At 38.8% G+C, this 9452-nt stretch overlaps 1 pseudogene; it reads right to left on the bottom strand.

Annotated features, from left to right (window-relative positions):
• Positions 1-2913: 2913 nt before the first annotated feature.
• LOC122747367 lies at positions 2914-3305 on the bottom strand (annotated as a pseudogene).
• Positions 3306-9452: the final 6147 nt, after the last annotated feature.

The following is a 9452-nucleotide window of genomic DNA, read 5'->3' as shown; positions in this document are numbered from 1 at the left end:
GTTGGGGATTTTTAATTTGTTCATTTTCTAGGTTTTTTAGTTTCATGCCCAATTCATTGATCTGCCTTTTCTCCATTTTATTGATGTAAGCATTTATGGATATAAATTTTCCCCTAAGTACTTTGCATCCCATAAATTCTGATATGTTGTTTCATCGTTGGCACTTTCTTCAGTGAAATTGTTTCTATGATTTCTTCTTTGACCTACTTGTTTATTTAATCCATTCTGCTATCTGCTGTAGTTTAATGGGTGAGTTCATCCCATTCACATTTATAGTTATGACTGTTTATTTCTATCCATGCTATTTTAACTTCTTTCCCCCCCCCTCCAAACTTTTACCCCATAGCCTTTCCCTCCTCAAAAACTTTACTAATGATCACCACCTTCCCCCAAATCCATGACCCCCCCCCTTTTATCAGTCTTCCTTCCCTCTTCTATTATCTATATACCTTTTTAAACTTCCTTGTAGGGTAAAATAGATTTCTATATCCAACTGAGGGTTTTTGTTATTCCCTCTTTCGTCCAACTTTGATGAGAGTAAGGCTTAATCTTTGCCCATCCCCACCCTCTTCCCCTCCATTATGATAGTTCTTTTGTGTCTTTTTTCTGTTTTGTGTGTGGGGGACAATTTACCCTATTCAATGTCCTTCTTCCTTCTTCTTCCATGCAACAATCCCACATTTTAATCCCACATCTCTTCAAATTCTAAAGGTTTTATAATTAAACCTCAGTTCTAAGATGATTAGGAAAGAGGTATTTGTATTTTAGATGGGATTCTTGGTTTTAGGTGTCTTCAAAGTTTTAAGAGTGAAAAGAACTTAAAAACCCCAATCATAGTGTGGTTATTCTTCCAAATGAAGAGATGGAAAAGTGTCCCACTCTTAAGTTTTCATTAGGAGTGAAATTGGAGGGATGTAGAGAAAATATTAAAGGATCTAAAAACCAAAGTAAGCTTCCTATGATATACCTGAATATCTTAAATTGTTGGCTATTGCCAGGAAAGATAACAAAGAGGATCCCAGAGGAAAAAAAGAGTATTAAATTGAGGTTTAATTATAAAACCTTTAGATTTTGAAGAGATGTGGGATTAAAATGTGGGATCATTGCATGGAAGGAGGAGGAGGGAGGAAACTGAATAGGGTAAATTGTCCCCCCCCACACACACACAGAGAAAAAGAGGCATGAAAGAACTATCATAATGGAAGAGAAGAGGGTGGGGATGGGCAAAGATTAAACTTTACTCTCATCAATGGCAGAAACAGAATGAGAAAGTATTTGAGCTTAATTGAGTGTTCTCTTTGTAGCAGTGGATTAATGATGAAAATGACTATATGGGATAGGTGGACTTGAGTCTGTTCAGATTCTGAGGATGTGATATGAAAAGTACCCAGCCCCCAGTCCCTGTTAGTGTTAGATCATTCTGTTCATGTTTCATCCCATTGCTAATAAGAGAAATCGTGTATTTTGCTTTGCTGACCCTGGTACCATTGTACGATCCCTTCCTGCCTACATTCCAAGCCCTTAGTACTTGTTGTTGTTAACCATGCCATTGCTACAACACACCTCTTATTCCCCCCTTGTTCAATGACCAGGCAGGAGAAGCTTTTCTTGCTAGCACATACTGCACGCTGACACTACCTCCCCCTTTTTACATTCCTAATCCCCAGCTCCAGTACCAGCTCCTGATACCATCTCCCCTCTTCCCCACTGCCCCTCCTTACATGGGTGGAGTGATTTCACCCTTTCCCCCACCAGTGGTTTCACTTTTTCTCCCCTCCCCTTTTGCCCCTCCCGTTTCCCCCCAGGTCTCAGACATAGCTGAGCATGCATCCATAAGATGATTACAAGCTGAATATGCATCTTGGGTGAGACAGAATTGGATGGTAGATTGTGAGCTCACCATGTGCACAAGGGGAGCCCCCCTCAAAACTTCCATAAATACCCAACTCATGAGCCCATTAGCACACTCCTCATCCCTTGCATGGGGTTGCCCATTCTCATGAGAATATAATAAATCTGCCTCTACTTGACTTGGTGGTCTCCCGAAATTTTTTGGGTAAACTGAGGCAATTTTGTCCCAAACATGACTAATTATATAAAGTTGTTTAATGGAAAAAATTTTGAAAACCCAATAAATTATGCTTTTCTGAGGGCAGTATGTAGAAAAGGATGATAAATCAAAGTGGGAGGTGGAAGACGAATCTTAATGCTATTTTTATGAGCCTATTTTGTATATTTCCAGGGTGCATGTATTACAATAGAGGCATCTTATGCTGAAACACTATCCATAATCAACAATGAAACAAACACATATGTATAAATCTTGTGGGCAATGATACCACACACACACACACACAAACACACACACACACACACACACACACACACACACACACATACTCACACACACATATAAATATATAAACACTAATAGTAGAGAAATGGTGTTTAATATACATATTTTCTTTTTAAAATACCAGGTATGCATTTTGGTTATAATGTATCTGAAACAAAGTGGCCCTATAAACATTTAAATCTTTTGAAATGAGCTCTAAAAATTTAAAATCACTAAAGATGCTTCTTTCAATGGGTCAATACCTTAGGAAAGTGCATAGTCATCTCTCCACTTGAGTTACTTAAAAAAAAATAAACTCCAGACAACCACACCAGGAATGTTGGTGTGAAAACTAGCATGTGAAAGGGAGAGAGCACACAGTTAAGGCAGCTTAAAAAATATATGTATTTGGTTTAGTGAAATATTTTTTACACTGTTAAAAAAGAGAAATATTTCTAAGTATCTGAAAAAATGAAAACTGCCCGAATACAGGGTGTGTGCCAATTCAGACCATTTCAATGTGTCTATCCAACACAGAAGTCTTCTCCCTGTGAAAATGTGTGTGATGACCTATATGTTTAGCTTACAGAAGATGGCAATCCTGAAGGCTGTGCAGAAGTTACATGTGAAGAATTGTGGTCTAGAAGGGTTGGAACCATGGAATTTCCATTGGTTGGTGAGCAGCCCAACCTCAGTTTTTCCAAATATTCAGCATGTCCAGGTTTATAACTCTGAAAACCTTTAAGGGCATCTTCAACCTTGAACCATTCTCTCTTCTTTCCTATATCAAGAGAATGCTGCCAGTCTTCGAATTCCAACATGAACACAAGCGTGATGCTTGCAGTCTTGATTCTGCTCCAAAATCCTCAGAAGTCTGCCTAATTTTCCTCTGAACACCAGCCTCTTCAGACACCTCTCTTGCTGCAGCTCCAACTGGCTCTTCCTCAGTCTCCATTCCTCCACCAAGAACAATGCATTGATCTGGTAACCGGTGGTCACTAACAGTACTTCAACCTCCTGATCCCTGTGGAAGGACAGGCAAGAAGGAAGGAGGGAAAGAGGAGAAGGAAGGAAGGAAGGAAGGAAGGAAGGAAGGAAGGAAGGAAGGAAGGAAGGAAGGAAGGAAGGAAGGAAGGAAGGAAGGAAGGAAGGAAGGAAGGAAAGAAGGGTCATGATGAATATATAAACCACTTGGATCTGATGAAGCTGTCTTATTATCCAAAACCTTGGATTAATAAATCCAAATGCCTTCCACTTGAACCCAGACAATGCATGAGTGTCAGGCAAACCCCAGTTATGGGATTGTTACATATCATTTGCTTCTCCCAAAATGTCTGAAATGTTTATAGCTAACAGATGAGCTCCTATCTACTGACTTCTTTCCCTAGGATAATTGATAGATTTTATGGCTCTCTAATGAATACCTTTGTCTGCTGGAACCATTCTTAAAAAAACATCTGGGTGGCCTTATCCTTGACAGCCCTTTTTAGTTTCATATGCTCTTGTCATATTGTTTGCTCTCAAGTTTGAACTACTAAACAGATTTGTATTTCATATGTTCTTGTTAGGGTGTTTGCTTTTAAGATGAACCATCAAATTGATTTGTTACCAAGCTAATAGAACTGACAATGCCCTTACTAAGTAGCTAGGTAAAGGGAAAGTTAATCAATCTGGATCTGATTGCTTTACCAGTAGAGGCCTCTAAACTAATCTCTATAACCAGTGAGCAGAGAAAGTTTCTATACCCTCAGAAAAAAAAGGAGTATTTGAGCTCCTTCTTTGCAAGGAGTCTCCTCATGTACATGTCTGCTTGCTCTTGGGACAAATAAACTGGTGCTGTGGTTTTTTTTCCTAACAGTTATCTGATCTGTGCTGTGAGATGCTCACCATATTCCCCCCAACACAGTAGACAGCCATGAAGATAATATTCTCTGCTCTGTTTCCTATGAATTTTCTCACTCTTTTTTTTTCCCCCCACAGGAGACAATTATGAAAGAAATATTTTTGTTTCTAGAAAGAAGAAAGGAAGAAGTACCTCAGATCTCATGGAGTTTAAAGTAATGCTGAGAGACTGTAAGCTTTCCACAAGGACAGCCTGGGTCTGATTTCTTTTTTGGGAACTTCTGGGACCTTTTCCTGTTCCCCGGCAAGAGAAATTCTGTTATGGAACCTTCTTTCTTTTGTTGTTGGCCCCACCTTTTCTACGATTTCTAGTGAAAAGAAAAAACAACAACAACAGTGAGAGTTAGTCCAGGAAATTGCTACCCCTCTGGAGTGTGGATAGGAAAGGCAACTGCAGATTTGGGACCAGTGGGAAAGATATTGAAGAACAATGATACTTCACTTCTCTTTCCCAGTCCACCATTTACAAAGGGTTTTCTCATCTTTTTAGAAGATATAAAGGTGCCCTATTGTAAGCAAGACATATACTATTAACCCCATTTCACAAAGGAGAAAATTGGTTATCATCTTTGTAAAAGAGTTAAGCTTGGAGGCAGCTAGGTGGTGCAGTGGATAGAGCACCAGCCCTGGATTCAGGAGGACCTGAGTTCAACTCCAGCCTCAGACACTTGACACTTACTGGGCAAGTCACTTAATCCTCATTGTCCCACAAAAAAAAAAAAAGAAAGAAAGAAAGAAAAAGGAAAAAAAAGGAAAAAAACACACCAATAACGGAGTTTAGCAGTTTAAATAATATAATTAGTATTTTTTCAGTCGAAGACAATTGAAGCACCTCTAGAGAATGATTAAGAGACCTGTGGAAGGGGCAGCTAGGTGGCGCAGTGGATAGAGCACCAGCCCTGGAGTCAGGAGTACCTGAGTTCAAATCCGGCCTCAGACACTTAACACTTACTGGCTGTGTGACCCTGGGCAAGTCACTTAACCCCAATTGCCTCACTAAAAAAACCAAAACGAAACAAACAAACAAACAAACAAAAAAAAGAGACCTGTGGAAGTACAAATTAGATCCACCAGAACTCATGTGGGGAAACTGGGAGTCAGTGTGTTTAATTCACAGATGTGGAAACAAGTCATCATTACCTTTCTAAGTAGAACAATTTAGGATTTTCAAAAACATGTTTTCCTTGGGGAATGGCTAAACATGCTGTGCTATATGAATGCAATGGAATACCTTTGTGCTGTAAGAAGTGAAGAGCAGCTAGATTTCAGAAACACCTAAAAAATGCTTATATGAATTGATGCTGAGTGAAATGGGCAGAGCTAAAAGAACATTGTACACAGTATCAACAAGACTGCATGACAATCATTTGTGATAGACTTAGCTCTTCTTAGCAATACAATGATCCAAGACAATTCCCAAAAGATTCATTATGGAAAATCATGAAAATCAGAAAAAGAACTATGGAGTCTGCATACTATTTTCCCTTTTGTCATTACTTTTTGTTGTTTGTATTTCTTTGTGTTTTTCCCTTTTGTTCTGATTCTTCTTTCACAACATGATTAAGCTGGAAATAGGCTTAACATGATTGTATAACCTATATCAGATTGCTTGCTGGCGTTGGGAATGGGGAGGCAAGGGAGGGTGGCAGAATAATTTGGAACTCAAAATCTTACAAAAATAAAAGTTGAAAACTATCCTTACTCGTAATTGGAAAAATACTATTTATGAAAAAGAAATATGCTTTCTCAAAAACTCCATGAAGTAGGGAATTTTAAGTCATTTGAAGATGAGGAAAACTAAGGCAAAGGCTAAGAACTTAAGAGATAGGTCCAAGTACTAAATTTGGCATGACTCAAGACCCAAAACTAGGAAACTAAGATTTAGAATGCTTAACTAACTTTCCCAAGCCTACATAGTTAAGAAATGGAAGATGTAGAGAGAACTGGAATTTGCCTCCTGGATCCCTGTTTTTTCCTCTGCATCTTCCTGGCCTGAGGACCACAGGACCTTTTAAGGATCATTAATGACTGAAGGAAAATATCATAGAATTCTTAGAGAGAGATAAAATGGGAACTTAGTGAAAGTAATTAAAGGGGAAAAAAACAATTTCTTACCTTGTGGATGCACCTTGGCACTCCTGATTTTCTTAAAAGGATATCCTTGAGAAAATAATGATAAAGAAGATATGCCAATAAACCTATGGCTCCAGTTTTTTCCTAAAAATACTAAAATAAGCAAAAGACAAAAGACAAAAACCCTCTTCATCGGCTCAACAGCCTTTACATTGGACCTACCCCACAGGGCCCTTCATTTATAACCTGCTTCCCCTCTTATTCCAAGGCCAGCAAGTACCCAGTGCTGAAGATGGTTCAAAACTTATTTATGAGGCTGTTATCTAAGTAACTTAGAACCAGCCACAATAAACTCAGAAATAATAGATGATCACTCATTAGCCATAGTCCTTACAGGAACCATTCCTTTTTCTCCACTCACACACTACTCACTCCAAGATTTGGCCCCCTCTCACAGGGGATATGAAAGGCCTGAGAAAAGAGAACAGTGCCACCCTTTTGCTTCAACTGAATCACTTCTTCCTTGAAGGAGTGAGATTCAAAGGGCAGAATGTTGAATACTACCCAATGCTTCCAGAGGGTCCTTCCTTAGATATTAGTGTCTTTAGTTCTGATTGCCTGAATGACAGGCCCCCCAGCATCACTCTATGTGGTTTGATGTCTCCTGAGAAATTTATGCTATAGACCCAAGAACCAAACTCAAACAGAACATTACTGCCCCTCCAAACCAAAGGATTCTTTTATATATGTGTATTCATCTTTTTCAAGTCAAGGTAAAAGAATTTTTTCTTGACATAGTGTTGTATTTTATTTTATTCCTTTAGTCAGTTGAACTCTGGTCTAGAACAGCTAAATTTTCTTCTAAGCCTCATTTCTTCAATTGTCTAACATGCCTAAGGGTTTGTACAGGGGACACAATGATACCTTCTTCTTCTTCTTTTTTTTTTTTTTTTGCAGGGCAATGGGGTTTAAGTGACTTGCCCAGGGTCACACAGCTAGTAAGTATCTGAGGCTAGGTTTGAACTCAGGTCCTCCTGAATCCAAGGCTAGTGCCTTATCCATTGCGCCACCTAGCTGCCCTCGATACCTTCTTCTTAAGATCTGAACCCATTCCAAATTGCCTCTGACCTCACAGAAAAAAGTTTTCATTAACAATTAATGTTCTTTACTCTCAAAGTCCTTTTATCACAAGACTCAGTATATTTTCTCTTCACAACTACAATACAATACTTGGGTTCTTCTTCTTGAGGACATAGAAACACCTATGGATTTCTGCTGGAAGGGTGGATGTAGAGCTAGGATTGGCATTATTTTCTTTTGATACATCATCTAGCCCAATGCCTTGCTCACAGGGAAGGTTTTAACTTGAAGGGCCCTCACAAAAGGATCCAGTTCACTGTGGAAGAGTCAGTCTATGTTCACTAGATATTTTAAATTCTTAAACCCAAGTAATATATTTAACTTCCCTCTACAGTCATTCTTTACCTTTCTCACATTCAATGACTGTGTGATTATGGAAAAATCTAATTCCAATGAAAGTAAGAAGGCAGAGAGCACTGATGTATGCTAAACATGAGAACCAAGGAAAAGGGTTGTTTCTACTGTGTCATAAAAACTTTGAATGTTTTTGTAAAGAGTTGTTTGATATAGCATAGGAAAAGGCAAGACGATATCACAAAGAAAATGGCCATCCAGACTGACAGCCCCATTGTACTCATGAGAAAACAGAAGCTCAGAAATGTTATGTGATAAACTCAGTCACCCAAGGAGAAGAAAAAGGTTGCCCCTCTGAGTCAGGAAATGCATGATGAACCCTTGCTTCTACCATGTGTGAATGCAACTTTAATACTGAATGGTTCCCTTAATCTCCCTGACCACGTGATATTTGTCTTTGCAGTTTGGGTGTAAGGCCCTCAAATTGTATTGCTAAAATGCATGTCTTCACCTGAGAGATCTTTATATTAGTGAAGGCTCCCTTGATTTTTTGCTTTCTTTTCCTCTAGGCAGGGTACAGCCTTGGGGTTATTCATTCCCCTTGTTTCCATGCTGTCCAAACCTACGTTTTTGTGAAATCTAATGTTGCAGAAACATTATTCTGCTTCCATACATCTGCAACATGATGATTCAGATGTGGCCAAATGACATCAATCCCTCTCCCTAAAAATGGTTGTGGTATCTTAGAATGAGAGGAAATAGCATTTTTTTCTCTTCTGGCCAAAAACTCCTATGGTCTTTCCCTCCCAGATGGATAGTTTTGTGATAGCAAATGAGGCCATCTTTTTGTCTTAATTCTTACCTAGCCCTTAGTCACAGAATGGGTGGTGCCTCAGACAACCTGAGCTCTAGGAAAGATCTAAATTGAAAAAAGGCTAAGGTCACCAACTTCATCCTGGGCCATTGCCATTCATGACTTTTGTCTTACCACTGGGCTCTGATGACTCTGAAAGAGAGGCACTGACAATTTTGTTTTAGTCACTGGTCACTGGCATGGATGAATGGATGAAGTTTGTGAAATAGCACCTTTGGCTTCAGCAGCTGGGATGGGCTCTTGTGGTATGGACAAAGGATGGCCCATGGATGTACCAGTACATGAATTATTCTTAAACAGTCATGAAAATTCATATCTTAATATTGAAATCTCTGACTGTGGTCGGTCGTATATTTAAATCTATATCTCTATGATCATAGAGCAAGCTGCTCTATGATGAAGTATTTCTGTTCACGGGGGTTTCTTCATGTGTGACATTTGGAGAACCTTTTTTAGATTAGGCTGACATTGGTTAGACTCTGTTTCACTAGAAAATGGGAATGACTACATGTATCATAAAATCTAAAATGATGAAAATAATTTTAATAAACTCACCGATATGTAAAAAGCAATCTTCCATAGTTTCAAATACCAGTTATCGTGACAGGCTTCCTTTAAATAAAAAGCAGAAATGAAACTCCTATTTTTAAAATTATAAATATATAAGAATAGTATTGGGGAAAGGACTTGTTTCATAATTTTTTGTTATCACCTTGGCAAGGTCCATTGACTGTGGGACAATCAGGCCATATGATTTCTTTTCCTTTTTTTTTTCTTTTCTGCAGGGCAATGAGGGTTAAGTGACTTGCCAAGGGTCACACAGTTAGTATATGT

The sequence above is a fragment of the Dromiciops gliroides genome, chromosome 3 (genome assembly GCF_019393635.1).
Source record: "Dromiciops gliroides isolate mDroGli1 chromosome 3, mDroGli1.pri, whole genome shotgun sequence".
Lineage (NCBI taxonomy): Eukaryota > Metazoa > Chordata > Mammalia > Microbiotheria > Microbiotheriidae > Dromiciops > Dromiciops gliroides.
The sequence above is the reverse complement of the archived record's forward strand: the minus strand, read 5'-3'. Positions and strand labels throughout refer to the sequence as shown.